The sequence below is a fragment of the Rhinoderma darwinii genome, chromosome 2, assembly GCF_050947455.1.
Source record: "Rhinoderma darwinii isolate aRhiDar2 chromosome 2, aRhiDar2.hap1, whole genome shotgun sequence".
In the NCBI taxonomy this organism is placed as follows: domain Eukaryota; kingdom Metazoa; phylum Chordata; class Amphibia; order Anura; family Rhinodermatidae; genus Rhinoderma; species Rhinoderma darwinii.
The window spans coordinates 66273753-66290281 of NC_134688.1; positions in this window are offsets into that span (position 1 = coordinate 66273753).

The following is a 16529-nucleotide window of genomic DNA, read 5'->3' on the forward strand; positions in this document are numbered from 1 at the left end:
CATCGGGGCGTTTTTAATACTTTCACTAGCTGGGCGTTCTGATGAGAAGTAACATCCTCTTCTCTTCAGAACGCCCAGCTTCTGACAGTGCAGATCTGTGACGTCACTCACAGGTCCTGCATCGTGACGGCCACATCGGCACCAGAGGCTACAGTTGATTCTGCAGCAGCATCAGCGTTTGCAGGTAAGTCGATCTTACCTGCAAACGCTGATGCTGCTGCAGAATCAACTGTAGCCTCTGGTGCCGACACGATGCAGGACCTGTGAGTGACGTCACAGATCTGCACTGTCAGAAGCTGGGCGTTCTGAAGAGAAGAGGATGTTACTTCTCTTCAGAGCGCCCAGCTAGTGAAAGTATTAAAAACGCCCCGATGTACGCACCTAATACACGCCCACTTGGACTTTTACTTTTAAACACACCCACTTGGACTTTTGCAAGCCTCATTTGCATAACTACAAAAATGGTCATAACTTGGCCAAAAATGCTCGTTTTTTAAAAATAAAAACGTTACTGTAATCTACATTGCAGCGCCGATCTGCTGCAATAGCAGATAGGGGTTGCAAAATCTGGTGACAGAGCCTCTTTAAGGCTCAGAGCCCATTTTTCAAATCTGACATATTTCACTTTATGTGGTAATAACGTGGGAATGCTTAAACCTATCCAAGCGATTCTGAGATTGTTTTCTCGTGACACATTGGGCTTCATGTTCGTGGTAAAATGTGGCCGATATATTCAGTGTTTATTGGTGAAAAATTGCAAAATTGAGAGAAAATGTAGAAAAAATAGCATTTTTCTGAATTTAAATGCATCTGCTTGTAAAACAGACGGTTATACCTCCCAAAATAGTTACTAGTTCACATTTCCCATATGTCTACTTTAGATTGGCATTGTTTTTTGAACATTCTTTTATTTTTCTTGGACGTTACAAGGCATAGAACATAAACAGCAATTTCTCATATTTTTAAGAAAATTTCAAAAGCCTTTTTTTTAAGGTACCTCTTCAGTTCTGAAGTGGCTTTGAGGGGCCTATGTATTAGAAACCCTGATAAAACACCCCATTTTAAAAACTAGACCCCTCAAAGTATTCAAAACAGCATTTAGAAAGTTTTTTAACCCTTCAGGCATTTCACAGGGATTAAAGCAAAGTGGAGGTGAAATTTGCAAATTTCATTTTTCTTGCTGAATTTCAATTTTTATAAAAAAAAATTCTGTAACACAGAAGGTTTTACCAGAGAAACACTACTAAATATATATTGTCCAGATTCTGCAGTTTTTAGAAATGTCCCACATGTGGCTCTACTGCGCTCGTGGAATAAAACACAAGCCCTAGAAGCAAGGAAGCACCTAGTGCATTTTGAGGCCTCTTTTTTATTAGAATATATTTTAGGCAGCATGCCAGGTTTGAAAAGGTGTTGAGGTGCCAAAACAGTAGGAATCCCCCAATAGTGACCCCATTTTGGAAACTACAACCCTCAAGGAATTCATTTATGGTTGTTGTTACCATTTTGACCACACAGTTTTTTCACAGCACCTATTTGAATTGGGCTGTGAAATTAAAAAAAATTCATTTTTTCCAATAAGATGTCATTTGTGATCAAAACTTCTTATTTTCACAGGGAACAAAATACCCAATTTTGTTGCCCAATTTGTCCTTAGTGCGGCAAAACCCCATTTGTGGTGATAAACTGCCGTTTGGGCCCATGGGAGGGCTCAGAAGGAAAGGAGCGCTATGTGTTTGTTGGAGTGCAGATTTTGCTGGTTTGGTTTTCAGGTGCCATGTCGCATTTGCAGAGCCCCAGAGGTATCAAAGCAATGGAAACCCACCATAAGTGACCCCATTTTGGAAACTACACCCTTCAAGGAATTCAAATATGGTTGTTGTTACAATTTTGAACGCACAGTTTTTTCACAGCACCTATTTGAATTGGGCTGTAAAATTAAAAAAATTTCATTTTTTCCAATAAGATGTCATTTGTGATCAAAATTTCTTATTTTCACAGGGAACAAAATACCCAATTTTGTTGCCCAATTTGTCCTTAGTGCGGCAAAACCCCATTTGTGGTGATAAACTGCCGTTTAGGCCCATGGGAGGGCTCAGAAGGAAAGGAGCGCTATGTGTTTGTTGGAGTGCAGATTTTGCTGGTTGGGTTTTCAGGTGCCATGTCGCATTTGCAGAGCCCCAGAGGTATCAAAGCAATGGAAACCCACCATAAGTGACCCCATTTTGGAAACTACACCCTTCAAGGAATTCAAATATGGTTGTTGTTACAATTTTGAAAGCACAGTTTTTCACAGCACCTATTTGAATTGGGCTGTGAAATGAAAAAAAATTCATTTTTTCCAATAGGATGTGATTTTTTATAAAAATTTCTTATTTTCACAGGGAACAAAATACCCAATTTTGTTGCCCAATTTCTCCCGAGTGCAGCAATACCCTATTTGTGGCGATAAACTGCCGTTTGGGCCCATGGGAGGCCTCAAAAGGGAAGGAGCGCTGTGTGTTCTTTGGAGTGCAGATTTTGCTGGTTTGGTTTTCGGGTGCCATGTGGTATTTGCAGAGCCTCAGAGGTATCAAAGCAATGGAAACCCACCAGAAGTGACCCCATTTTGGAAACTACACCCCTCAAGGAATTCATTTATGGGTGTTGTGACCATTTTGACCCCATAGTTTTTTCACATAACTTATTTGAATTGGGCTGGGAATTAAAACAAAATACATTGTTTCCAATAATATGTCGTTTTGGCTGAAAATGTCTTATTTTCTCAAGAAACAAAATACCCCATTCTGTTGCGCAATTTGTTCTGAGTGCCGCAATACCCCATTAGTGATGATAAACTGCCGTTTGGGCCCATGGGAGGGCTCAGAAGGAAAGGACCACCATTTGGCCTACTGGGGATTTTCTGGTGCAAAGTCATGTATGCAGAAGCCCCTGAGGTACCAGTACAGTTGAAACCCGCAAGAAGTGACCCCGTTTTAAAAACTACACCCCTTAAGGCATTCATCTAGAGGTGTAGTGAGCATTTTGACCGGACACATACACCCCATAAACTGTAATGTGGGTTCTCCTGGGTACGGCAATACCCTCAATGTGGCTGTTATCAGCTGCCTGTGCACGCAGCAGGGCTCAGAAGGGAAAGATGAGGGGGGATAAGCTGTGAAGAGTACATCAGGGTAAGTAAAATTGGGGTAAATTATAAACCAAGGGATGTAAGATAAATTTTAAAACACTCTTTCATACAGAGCTCTGGTTTTTCGGGACACGTGTCACATTGATATATTGTGTCCTCCCTTATCCCCCTCTTATAGCAGACTTTGCACCTCTTTTGACTTTTTCCCTTCTTGCCAGTTTGGGGAACTTCTTCTGGAAAGTGTTGCCCTGGTACGATGCATGTGGCCTCGCTTCCAGAAGTACTGGGTGCCCCCCTCCCTTCTTGGTCCCTAAAGATTAGGTTCTTGATAATCACCTCTTGAAATTCCAGGAAAGTTCCCCTCTGGCCTGCACATCGACGTAGCACGTACACAATGTACAAAGCCATCGGTATGATGTGCACGGCCAACTTCTTATACCACACCGCATGGCGCTGTAGGGCTTCAGGATTTGATCTGACAAGTCCACCCCTCCCATGTACCTATTGTAGTCCAGGATGCAGTCTGGTTTCTGTACTGGTACCTCGTACTGGTACATGGGTACTGGTGCGGCCATGTAGTGTTGTCAATACAAGGACATCTCTCTTGTCCTTGTACTTGACACACAATATGTTGCTGCTAGATTGCGCCCTGCTCTCACCCCTTCTTGTTTGCCCAAGCAGAGTCTTAGGGAGGCCTCTCAGATTTCTTCTAGCAGTGCCGCATGCCGCAGGACTTCTGGAAGCGAGGCAGTTGAAGAGTGGGACGCTGGTATAAAAATTATCCAGGTAGAGGTGGTAACCCTGGTCCAGCATTAACTCCCAGTAAGGGGGGGCATTCTGGGGGCTGAATACTGGTGTCCTTCCCTTCATATATCCTAAACCTGTAGGTATACCCTGATGCACTCTCGCACAGCTTATACATCGTCACGCCATACCTTGCCCTTTTACCCGGCAGGTGCTCGCGGAATTGAACCCTCCCTTTAAAATGTACCAAGGACTCCTCATCAATAGAAATACACTTCTCGGGGGTGTATGATTGGGAAAACCGAGCACTGAAACGGTCTAATAGGGGTCTCCATTTATACAAACGGTCAAAACTGGGGTCATCTCGGGGTGGGCACGGCTCATTATCAGTATAATGTAAGAAGCGAAGTATTGCCTAATTTATTTATTTTTTTAGGTTACAGTTCAGTTCTGAAGTTGCTTTTAGGGGCCCATATATTAGAAACCCCTATCAAACACGCCATTTTAGAAACTAGACCCCTCAAAGTATTCACAACAGCATTTAGAAAGTTTATGAACCCTTTAGGTGTTTCACAGAAATTTAGAGCAAAGTAGAGGTGAAATTTACATATTTTTTTTGTCAGTAAATCCTCTTTATACCATTTTTTTTATAACACAAAAAGTTTTATCAGAGAAACGCAACTTAATACGTATTGCCCAGATTCTGCAGTTTTGAGAAATATCCCACATGTGGCCCTAGTGTGATAATGGACTGAAGCACCGGCCTCCGAAGACAAGTAGCACCTAGTGGATTTTGAGGCCTCTTTTTCATTAGGCACCATGTCCGGTTTGAAGAGGTCTTGTGGTGCCAAAACAGTGGAAACCCCCCAAAAGTGACCCCATTTTGGAAACTAGACCCCTTGAGGAATTCATTGTAGTTTTCATGGGGTGCATGCGGCTTTTTGATCAGTTTTTATTCTATTTTTAAGTGGCGCGGTGACTAAAAAACAGCATTTCTACTATTGTTTTTTATTCGATTCTTTTTTTACAGCGTTCACCGTGCGCTATAAATGACATATTCACTTTATTCTGCGGGGCGATACGATTACGGCGATACCAGATGTTTACAGTTTTTGTTTTATGTCTTATGGCGTTTGCACAATAAAATAAGTTTTGTAAAAAATCATTCACTTTTTGTGTTACCTTATTCTAAGAGCCATAACTTCTTTATTTTTCAATCAATAAAGCCGTGCGAGCACTTATTTTTTGCGTAACGGACTGTAGTTTCGATCAGGACCATTTTTCGGTACATGCGACTTTTTGATCTCTTTTTATTCCATTTTTTGGGAGGTGAAGTGACCAAACAATTGTGATTCTGGTACGGTTTATTATTATTTTCTTTTACGGCGTTCACCGTGCGGGATAAATATTGAAATAATTTTGTAGTTCAGGCCGTTACGGACGCGGCGATACCAATTATTTTTAGTTTATTTGTTTGTTTATATATTTTTATTAATAATAAATGACTGATAAGGGAAAAGGGGGGATTTTTACTTGTATTAGGCTATGTTCACACGGAGTATTTTGGGGGAGGAATATCTGCCTCAAAGTTCCAAACGGAATTTTGAGGCAGATATTCCTCCCCCAAAATACTCCGTGTGAACAGCAATTATCGCGCCGTTTTTCGCCCGCGGCCATTGAGCGCCGCGGGCAAAAAACACGCTTTCTCCTGCCTCCCATTGAAGTCAATGGGAGGTCGGAGGCGGAAGCGCCCGAAGATAGGGCATGTCGCTTCTTTTTCCCGCGAGGCAGTTTTACTGCTCGCGGGAAAAAGACGCCGACGCCTCCCATTGAAATCAATGGGAGGCGTTCTCGGGCCGTTTCTGCCGAGTTTTGTGACGCGGTTTCCGCGTCAAAAAACTCGGCAAAAGACCCCGTGTGAACATAGCCTTACTTTTAAATCTTTTATTTACTTATTTTTACACATCTTTTTTTAACTTTTTTTTTACTGTATTACTTTGTCCCACTAGGGGACTTGAGGGCAGGAGGCCCTGATCGCTATTCTTATACACTGCACTACATGCGTAGTGCAGTGTATTAGAGCTGTCAGCTACTCACTGACAGCAAGCATAGTGGGTCCTGACTTCGTCAGGACCCACTAGGCTTCCGTCGGTGGCATAGCCGGACACCATTGTTTGGTGTCCGTTTGCCATAGTCACCATCGCCGGCCGCTATCGTGTAGCAGGCCGGTGATGGCAGCTTAACCCCTAAAAAGCCGTGATCGCTATTGAACACGGCTTTTCAGAGGTTAATCAGCGGGGACACAGCGATCGGTCCCCGCTGTAGTAGCTGCGGCAGCTGCTGTACGAGACAGCAGCTGTCACAGCTCCTGCATGTGTCGGGAGGACGGCCGAAATGGCCGTTACTCCCGAGACGTACTATTAGGTCATGGAGCGCGAACACTATGGTTACCATGACCTAATAGTACGTCCAGGAGCAGGAAGGGGTTAAGATGTCAGCTCGTATACATGTTGCTCAAAATTGGAGAAATCCGTCATTTTCAATTACAGCAGTAAAAATCGTAGAACTAAAGTTTTGGTTTACGAAAAATGTAATGCAGTTAGACAACATACTGTAGAACAATTTGATAAGATTTGGTCCCTAAGGCTGCGAACTATGGCGGTCCCAAACCTTTCTTAATATTTAGCAATATGATGTTATCTATGTGTGGTGGAGGAGTGCTCGGGTGGGTCCCTATCCCTATTCTTTAATTTTCTTATTATCGAGACTTTATGATTTGGACTACACCAGGGATGTTTCTATATCCATCCATGTGACTCTCTGCATTTCTAGGCATATGTTTTTTTTCTCTGCATGCTTCTTATACCACAGACACCATGTTTACATTGTTTGCTTTTGTCTCGTTCTTTTAACCCCTTCAGGACACAGTCTGTTTTGGCCTCGTGGACACAGATGATTTTTTCAAATCTGACATGTGTCACTTTATGTGGTAATAACTCCGGAACGCTTTTACCTATCCAAGCGATTCTGAGATTGTTTTCTCGTGAAATATTGTACTTTATGTTAGTGAAAAAATTTGGTCGATAAATTCAATATTTATTTGTGGAAAAACTTCAAATTTTAGCAAAAATGTGCATTTTTCTAAATTTAAATGTATTTGCTTGTAAAACAGATAGTAATACCACACAAAATAGTTACTAGTTAACATCCCCCATATGTCTACTTTGTGTTTGCATCTTTTTTTTCACGTCCTTTTATTTTTCTAGAACGTTACGAGGCTTAGAACTTTAGCAGCAATTTCTCATATTTCCAATAAAGTTTCAAAAGGCCATTTTTTCAGGGACCAGTTCAGTTCTGAAGTGGCTTTGAGGGCCTTATATATTAGAAAGTCCCCATAAATCACACCATTTTAAAAACTGCACACCTCAAAGTATTCAAAACCACATTCAGAAAATATTTTAACCCTTTAGGCGTTGCACAGGAATTAAGGCAAAGTAGAGGTGAAATGTAAAATTTTTTGCAGAAATTCATTTGTAGTAAAAAAATTCTGTAACAGAAGGTTTTACCAGAGAAACGCAACTCAATATTTATTGCCCAGATTCTGCAGTTTTTATAAATATCCAACATGTGGCCCTAGTGTCCTAATGGACTGAAGCACCAGCCTCAGAAGCAAAGGAGCACCTAGTGGATTTTGGGGCCTCCTTTTTTTAGGAATATATTTTAGGCACCATATCAGATTTGAAGAGGTCTTGTGGTACCTAAACAGTCGAAACCCCGCAAAAGTGACCACATTTTGGAAACGACACCCCTCAATGCATTTTTCTAGGGGTATAGTTAGCATTTTGACCCCACAGGTTTTTATCAGAATTTAGTGGAATTCGTCTGTGAAGATGAAAGTCACCTTTTTTTCTGTGGAAACATAGAATTTTTTCATTTTTACAAGGAATAAAGGAGAAAAAAATAACATTATAGTTTCATAGTTTGGGTCGTTACGAACGCAGTCATACCAAATATGTGTACTTTTTTTTAACGGTTTAATTGTTTCCTATAATAAATGACTTATTATAGGAAAACCAAAACTTTTATTTTTACACTTTTATAAAACATTTTTCGTAACTTTTTTTTTTACTTTTTACACTTTATTTTTTCTACCTGCAGCTCTGATCGCTGCTAGAATACATTACACTACCTAGTAGTGTAACGTATTCCAACTCTCAGTGTGACGTCACAGTCACTCTGACAGTAAGGGTATGTGCACACGGTAACAGGCTTTTACGGCTGAAATGACAGACTGTTTTCAGGAGAAAACAGCTGCCTCGTTTCAGTCGTAAATGCTCCTCCTCGCATTTTGCGAGGCTTCTCTGACAGCCGTAAATTTTGAGCTGTGCTTCATTGAGTTCAATGAAGAACGGCTCAAATTACGTCTGAAAGAAGTGTCCTGCACTTCTTTTGACGAGGCTGTATTTTTACGCGTCGTCGTTTGACAGCTGTCAAACGACGACACAAAAATGACAGGTCGTCTGCACAGTACGTCGGCAAACCCATTCTAATGAATGGGCAGATGTTTGCCGACGTATTGTAGCCCTATTTTCAGACGTAAAACGAGGCATAATACACCTCGTTTACGTCTGAAAATAGGTCGTGTGAACCCAGCCTAAGTCTACGAGGACCAGCCAGAGGCTGATCCTCATAGGCTTCCATACATGGCAGACCCGGAGGCTGTTGCCTGGCCTCCGGATGCCATCACAAACATCAGCAACCCCCACAATTGCATGGGGGCTGCTGATGTGCTACAGACCCCCTAAATGCGGCGATCGCAATCAAGCGCCACATTTAACAGGTTAATTGCCTAAATCAGCGGCGATGAGTCGCTGATCGGCAACACTGGAGTGTCAGCTGTCAGGGACAGCTGACTCCCAGTTCCCGATGCACACCTTGTCGCCGACAATGTGCATCGGGAACGACACAGTGACTTCCTGTCACTCTGACAGGAATCCTATCAGGACCAGCCGGAGGTTGGTCCTGATGGGCTTCCGTCCATGGCAGACACGGAAGCCATTGTGTGGCTTCCGTTTGCCATGCTAGCTATCGGCAAACCCCGCGATTTCGGACCGGAGTCTGCCGATATGCTAGAAACCCCTAAAATGCGGCGATTGCAACCGATCGCCGCATTTAAGGGGTTAATTCCCTGAAATCAGCGGCAAAGGACCGCTGGCCGGCAAGAGTGGAGTGTCAGCTCTCGGCGACAGCTGACGGTGTGCACCAGAAACAACTCAGTAACTATACGTCCTCGTGCGGGAAGTAACCTCCCGCGACGATGTTTAGTTACTTACTCGTGCGGATAGGGGTTAAATAATATACCCTGCTGGATATCGTTTATTTGACTTCCTGCGTGTAGTCTTGATTTATCATCTGCATATGTAAAATGCCTATTGTATATCCGAATTCTATTGTGATTCAATAAATTACTTTGATACATAAAAATACAAAAATGGCATAGCCCACAGATTTGTCCATAATATAGCACCCATAGAATAACTGTATGGACAGTCATGAGACCCACATCATGTGACCACCGGCATTCAGGTAACACTGTCCAGGTGTAAAACAGGTAAATAATAGATTATTGAGGAGCAGAAGTTATAAAGTATTTCCACCTCCAGCAACGTCTCCTCATCATGTCTGTCAGTGTGTGTGAGGAGCAGATCTTACATTCTTCTCACTGCCTCCTATGTGCTTTTTAATAAAAATGGAACTTTATTAACAACATGACATTATTTATCATTATTTCACCATTATTCCTATTCACATAGCCCATTAGCCCGTGTGTGTGTATGTGCGTGCGTGCGTGCGTGCGTGTGTGTGTGTGTTTTGTGTGTGTGTTTTGTGTGTGTTCACATGACTGGCGCCATGTATATATTCAGTTAGCCTGTGGATGAATAATCTGTGGGCTATGCCATTCTACTGTGACAGGGGCCTCATGCACTATAATAAATGTATGTGAGCACAATTTCTAATTCATGTATATTAGAAAACTGCATAATTTCCTATTCTACAAATAAGTAAAAAAAAAACAAAAAAACTGGACAACCCCTTTAAGTTTCTTATCCATAGAACTAGTAAAGTACATTTCTTAGCATCTCCCAGTATTGAATTGTTACTAGTTTATCATCCAAAAATGTAGTGTCTGAGTGAACATAAATTAGGCATTGCCTTATGGTAAGATGGTAGTCAAGTGCTGGAAAGCATATGTAAGGGTTTGGTGAATTTCTTCTGAAAAACTTAATGTAGGTGGTATTGTTTGGTACATTTACATTATTGTTTCATTTATATACATTTTTTTTTTGGCAATAATGCAGAAAACAATCTGTTTTAATTTTATTTATTTTTTTACACCATACACCAATCATCATAAATAATGTTAAAAAAATGTTGTACAGGTTGATATGGTTCTGACAATACCAAATATGTGTATATTATTTCATGCTTTATTATTTCATGTTTTGGGACTTATATTTTGTGAAGTTTATTAATTGTAAAAAATTAGCATTTTTGTGTATTTTTTTTTTACAGATTTTTTTTATTTTATTAATGTAACTTTTTTTTTAAATCCCATAGGGGGATTTTTCATTTTGATTTTATTTTGTAACTTTAATGTACTGGCATATATCTGTATGCCAGTACATTAGTCTGTGTACTGATTGTACACAGGCAGTTGTTAGGGCATACCTCAGTATGCCCTAACAACAGGAAATATGGTCAGACAGCCCTGGGGTCCTTCAATGGATCCTGGGCTCACTGTCTATATATGGCATGTCCCTCGATCGCGTCACAGGAATTACCTGTGACGTGATCAAAGGGGGTTCCCCCTGCTCATTTTCCCTTTGAATGCCGCGGTCAGGTTTGATTGCGGCATTCAAGGGGTTAACGGCAGAAAGAAGAGGTTTCTCTTATCTCCCCCGTTAGTGAGGGTGAGACTGTGTATTACAGCCGTTACAGCAGTTGTCCCGTTCCTGATCGCGCCGGCACATTGTGTGTCACACAAAACGAGAATGCTCGTCCTAATGCGGCAAGCACCCGCCGCTCAGTACGAGTATTCTCGTCCTGCGTCAGAAACCAGTTAAAGAGGACCTATCACTTCTTTAGAAACCTTATAAAGTATTAGGAGACCAAAATATGAGGGTACGTTCCCATGTTACGGCCGCATGATGACGAATCCAAATCAAATTGCTTGTTCTTAATTGGCCGCAAGATTTTGATGATAATATCGCAGTTTTACCAGCAAAATCATGTGGTCATTAACATCATGTTGGCATATCGTTTTGCAGGAAAAAATGCAGTATTATCGGTGAAATTGTGAGGCCAATTAACAACCTATTTGAAAATCCTGATCACCACGTGTGTGCATGGTTTTTGTTTACGTGTGGCCACCGCAACGTGGGAACTTACCTTAAAATCTTTCTCAAATATATCATATGGGAAATTAAAAAATGTCCTCTCTAATTTAATAATAAACATTCTGGCCCTTTAAGAGAGACCACTTCAGCTGAAGTAGTGAGCTGTCAAAGTCTAGTGAGATTTTAAGTGTTTTGTGAGAATTCCTGTTTCTAGGAGAGCTGTGTTTGGATTCCTGTGTATTATGGAGCAGGAGGAGGCGGAGGATAAAAGAAGCAGCAGAGGTAAATCCTGCCACAGCTTTCTCTTCAGTGTGTTGCTGATGCTGGCTCTGTGTGTATGTAGTCAGAGACTCAGATTAACCCTTTACAAGCAGCTGTGTCCTCCTCTACTAGATTACCCTTTAAAAACTGCTATCTCCTCCTCTAGATAGGCTGTATAGTAAACAAGGAAATCTTATTACATGGCTTATAAAATAATATTCTGTATGAAGTTAAGCCTCCTGGCTGAAAGAAAGTTACATTTTCACCAGATTTGAATTTTGCTAATTTGCCGCCCATTAGGAAATTATATTCACCAGGTTTGAGATTCACTTTGGCGAAAATATGAGGAAAAATAGGGGAACAATAATATGTATAGGAAATAGTTCTTATTATTTCATCTACTGTAACTTTTCATGTTTTTCTCAGAACCGATAGGTCCTCTTTAAGCTTTTGTCAATTAAAAGAAAACTCCAACCAAAACGAAATTTTCATTACGGAATTCCTCACTGGGGCTTTTGCATAGCAACATTCAGAATTAGGCTGTGGTGACATGCTTTTTCTATTTGAGTCATTGGGGATAAAACTGTGTAAGGCTGAGTTCACACGTGGCAGATACACTGCGTAATAGTATGCAGTGCATCCGCCCTGTGCGCCGCAGTGAATTCCGGGCAAAAAAAGCGCACCAAACAGGGGTGCAGTTATTCGGCCGGAATGTCCGCTGCGAAAAACTGCAGCACTTACCTGGCAAGCTAGCAGACCGTCCTCCTGAGATGACGTCTCATCCCAGGAGACCGCTGCAGCCTGTGCTTGGCTGCAGGGGCGGTCGAAAGGGCTAAAGCGTCATCCCAGGAGGATGAAACACCTTCCTAGGTAAGTTGAATTTTTTTTTTTTCAGAGTTCCGTTTTTTGCGGCAGGATCGCTGCAAATCCGCTGCAAAAAATGGAACAACTGCTATTTGGTATTACATCCCCATTGAATTCAATGGGGAAATTCCGCATCATATAAGCAGCGTTTACGTAAAGGCAATTGACATGCTACGGAATTAATTTCCGCATCACAGGTCAATTTCTGAGTGCTATTTCCGCTCAGTATTTACACAGCGTGTGGATGAGATTTGTTCAATCTCATCCACTTTCCTGCTACTGTATTTGCTGCGGATTTTCCGCAACTAATTCCATTGCGGAAAATGCACAGTATTTACGCAACGTGTGGACTGGCCCTTACTCATGCCGACACCTGAACTTCCTATATGATATTGCATGGACTGTTCCACACAGGGTCTCCACATGAGAGCACAAACCCTATCACAGTTACTGCTGATGATTAGACAGACTCCTGTCACACAGTTATAATGGGGGAGATCACAGCTCAGTCTGCCTGAATCTATTCTGAATATTGAGGGAAGGATAATTACACTGTCCTCCCAGCAGGCAGAGAGAGTTGGCATTGGCTCTAGCTGCTCATGTGATGCTTTACTGAGGCATGATGGGATTGATAGCACAGCACAGAGAAAGCAGATGAAATCCAAAATTCAAGATGGTGTCTGATCAGATGCAGACAGGAGCCTGTATTGTAGGTAAGGGAGTACAACATGTATAAAAACAGTTCAGAGTTTTAATAACAATGGGGATTCTATAATAATGATAAGATCCTCCAAATGATTAAATCAAGCTCTATGAAAGTTAGGTATCCACATAAAGGGATTCTCCAGGAATTTTATATTGATGGCCTATCCTTAGGACAGGTCATCAATAGCAGATAGGAGCGGTCTGACCCAAGTGAATAGGACTGAGCTGGTAAACTATGCAAAGGCCGCGGCATTCGTCGGCGTGCCCCTTTCGGCTGATCAGCAGGGTAGCCGTTCCCTTACCGATTTGATATCGGTGACCTATGCTAAGAATAGGCCATCAATATAAAGTTCCCAGAGACCGCCTTTCACTGTCAATATTTTTTTTTAAATAAATGGCTGGAATCAAAATAGTGCCACCTGTATGGGCCGTATATTGTAGGTACGTCAGTAAAGACGTTGTCCCCCGAAAAACATTTTTTACCTATCCACAAGATAAATATATGATCGCAACAGGTCTGACTGCTGGGACCCCATGCGATCACAAGAACGAGCGTTCCCTGTCCTTCATTTGAATGGAGTGGCGATCACGAGAGTGCACTACCGCTCCATTCATTCTCTATGGGACTGTCGGAAAAAGCTCAGTATTTATTTTTCTCCTGTAGTCGCTCAGCACTGCCTTTGAGTAGCTGGTATTCCTGCAGATGCCAGGGTCTAATGAGCACTGATTGGTCCCTTTTTACACCACACATTTTGGAGGCCTTTCCCTTGGGCACCAAGAGAGCTTATGCCTCTCTTGTTTACCACTGTTTGGCTATTTAGATGCCAATTGAATATGAGTTAATAGATGTAAATAATATACCTTTAAGAATGGATTAGCATGTTGGTGATATATGAACACACTTTAAAGTTCTAAATCAAATGAAACTAATTTAAAACAAAATACAAACTATTTTTCATCTGAATATTACAATGACTTAAAAGTACTGCATAGAAACTTGTTAAATGGCATATATGTAGAATGAATTGCATTCTTTGAGGACTTTTCACAAGGGCCCCCAGGTAATAAGAATATTAACTCGACCTTTGCGTGGAGTTGGAGAAATGCACAAATCTTAACGCAATCCATTAATGGAATTCCCATATTATCATTACAAAACCGTGCAAGATAATATATGAACATTTTATAGCATCGCTGATATTGGTGCCATTGACAGGTTATAATGATTAAGATAATACATTTACACATGTTTTAGCAAAAGTCCAGCTCAGTAGTCTGCAACCTGTGGCTGCAGATGTTGTGAAACTACAACTCCCAGCAAACACTAACTGCTGAAAGCTGCAAATTATGACACTCAAGCTGTTAAGAAACTACAACACCCAACACATAATGTAAGCCACAGTTTGTCAGCAGTGTCTCTCCAGCTGTTGTGAAACTACATTTTCTAGCATGCACAGAGCATGCTGAGAGTTGTAGTTTCACAGCAACCATAGAATCCCAGGTTGCTTTAGGCAAGCACTATGGTTTATTCATATAAATTATTATTATTCCTGTCATTTTTATGAATGCAAAATTTTTTAACCGTCATGTTATTAAAAAAGGAGAACGTAAAACAGAAAGTTCCATTGCCATCACACTGACAATATTCAACATTACCTGTATGGGAGGCACATTCTTGGGAATCACAACAAACCGGGTCCAGAGAGCATAATCCAGCAGGAATAATGAGAGCAATGAAGCAAGATAATGCTAATGTGGAAATACTAGGTTCCTAGTATATGGCATTTCAGCTTACATGCTGCAAAACACCTCTGTCAACAAAACTATGTCTAAGAATCCCTAAGGCTAAGACTGCCTCCCTACTAACAGCGGTGAAGTTACTCCAGCAAGACGGGAGCAGGGAGGAAGGGTATTCTGCATGTCATTTGAATATGGGAAAAAAAATTCCTTTGTATTGTGCATTGAATTTTTGCTATTTTGTTGCAAATTGTTACACTCATATTATACATTAGATAAAAACAGAACAATTGTATTGTACCACATAGAGAAAAATTGTTTCGAGATCACACAAGTGCTTTTACTTTCTTTTTTCTTCCACATATTTTTTCCTTTGAAGTCAGTGGGACATTTTCTTCATGCACATATAATGTCTGCTGTAATTTTAACCAAAATATGTCAGCTAACATTAAGGCCACATTCAGACAGCCATAATATGGGCACAGTCTAGCATCCATGCTATGGCCGGTGTGAGGACCACCCGCAGTTCTATTGAAGATCACCATAGGGCAGTTGTCACGATACCATTGACCTAAAAAAGGTAAGGCAACTTAACAAGTAAGCAACCTCTGAGATCCGCAGGGCAAACACTAGAACAACCTTAATTTTAGAGGAGCCCTACCTACAGCAGAACTGCAGCCCTGATATGAGTGATCCAACTATCAGGAACCTCATAGTATACCCTGAGCGATCCATGATAGTAGCTACGGAATATCAAGATGAATACTCTGTCTGGCAGTACATGTAGAACGGCACCGAAAAGAAAAAGGTAAACCAGAAAGCGCATAACAAACCCAGCAGGATAATATCCACTCCACACTAAACCAAGAAGAATGTTTAAAGAACACAGCAGAGTCAGTATAATTATAGAAAAACTACAGACCTATACAAAAAAAACTCTAAAAATAGTCAAATCGCTATATTACTTAGCTGAGTTTGTAGTAGCAGAACCAGGCTGAATAAACAATCATTGGCACAGGACAAGACACTTTATATCGGGCACTGCCTAATATGTCTGGAGGCCGGACCTGACAGGTAATTGGTCCAATGCCTCAGTACTCTAGCAGGCTGGTCAAACCGATCAGCTGATCATCTGCCCAGCCTGGAAGACAGAGCAAGGCGATCATGAGTACAGTAACATGCCCTCTCGCAACCTTTTCAGTGGTACTACAACATCTGGCCACAACTGATAACAGAAGAGGACGGTTCTGTATTGTGACCAGGTGAGACTGTGACAGCATTAATCCCTAACCAGTGGCTTGGGAGCCACATGTGGCTTGCAACCTCCTGCTGTGTGGCTAAAATAGTAGCCCTAAGTTATGACCATATACTCTTGTTGCAATATGACATCCACATTAACAATATTATAGACATATCCTATCCCCAGAAAAGTGCCAATTTTGATCGTGGAATACCAGTGTGTTAAATTTCAAACGGAAATATTTACCTGCAAACTGAAATTTTCCTTTCTTTATGTTTCTTTAAGTTTAATATGTTAAAAAAAAATTCTTAAATGTGGCTCCCGGCCATCACTCAAAGTTGAATGTGGCTCACATGGTATGAAAGGTTGGGGACTGCTGCCATAGGGTATTATAGTGATCTAAGTCCAGTATAGTACAAATTTTGGTTTGGTCAAAGTTTGGGGTTGGATC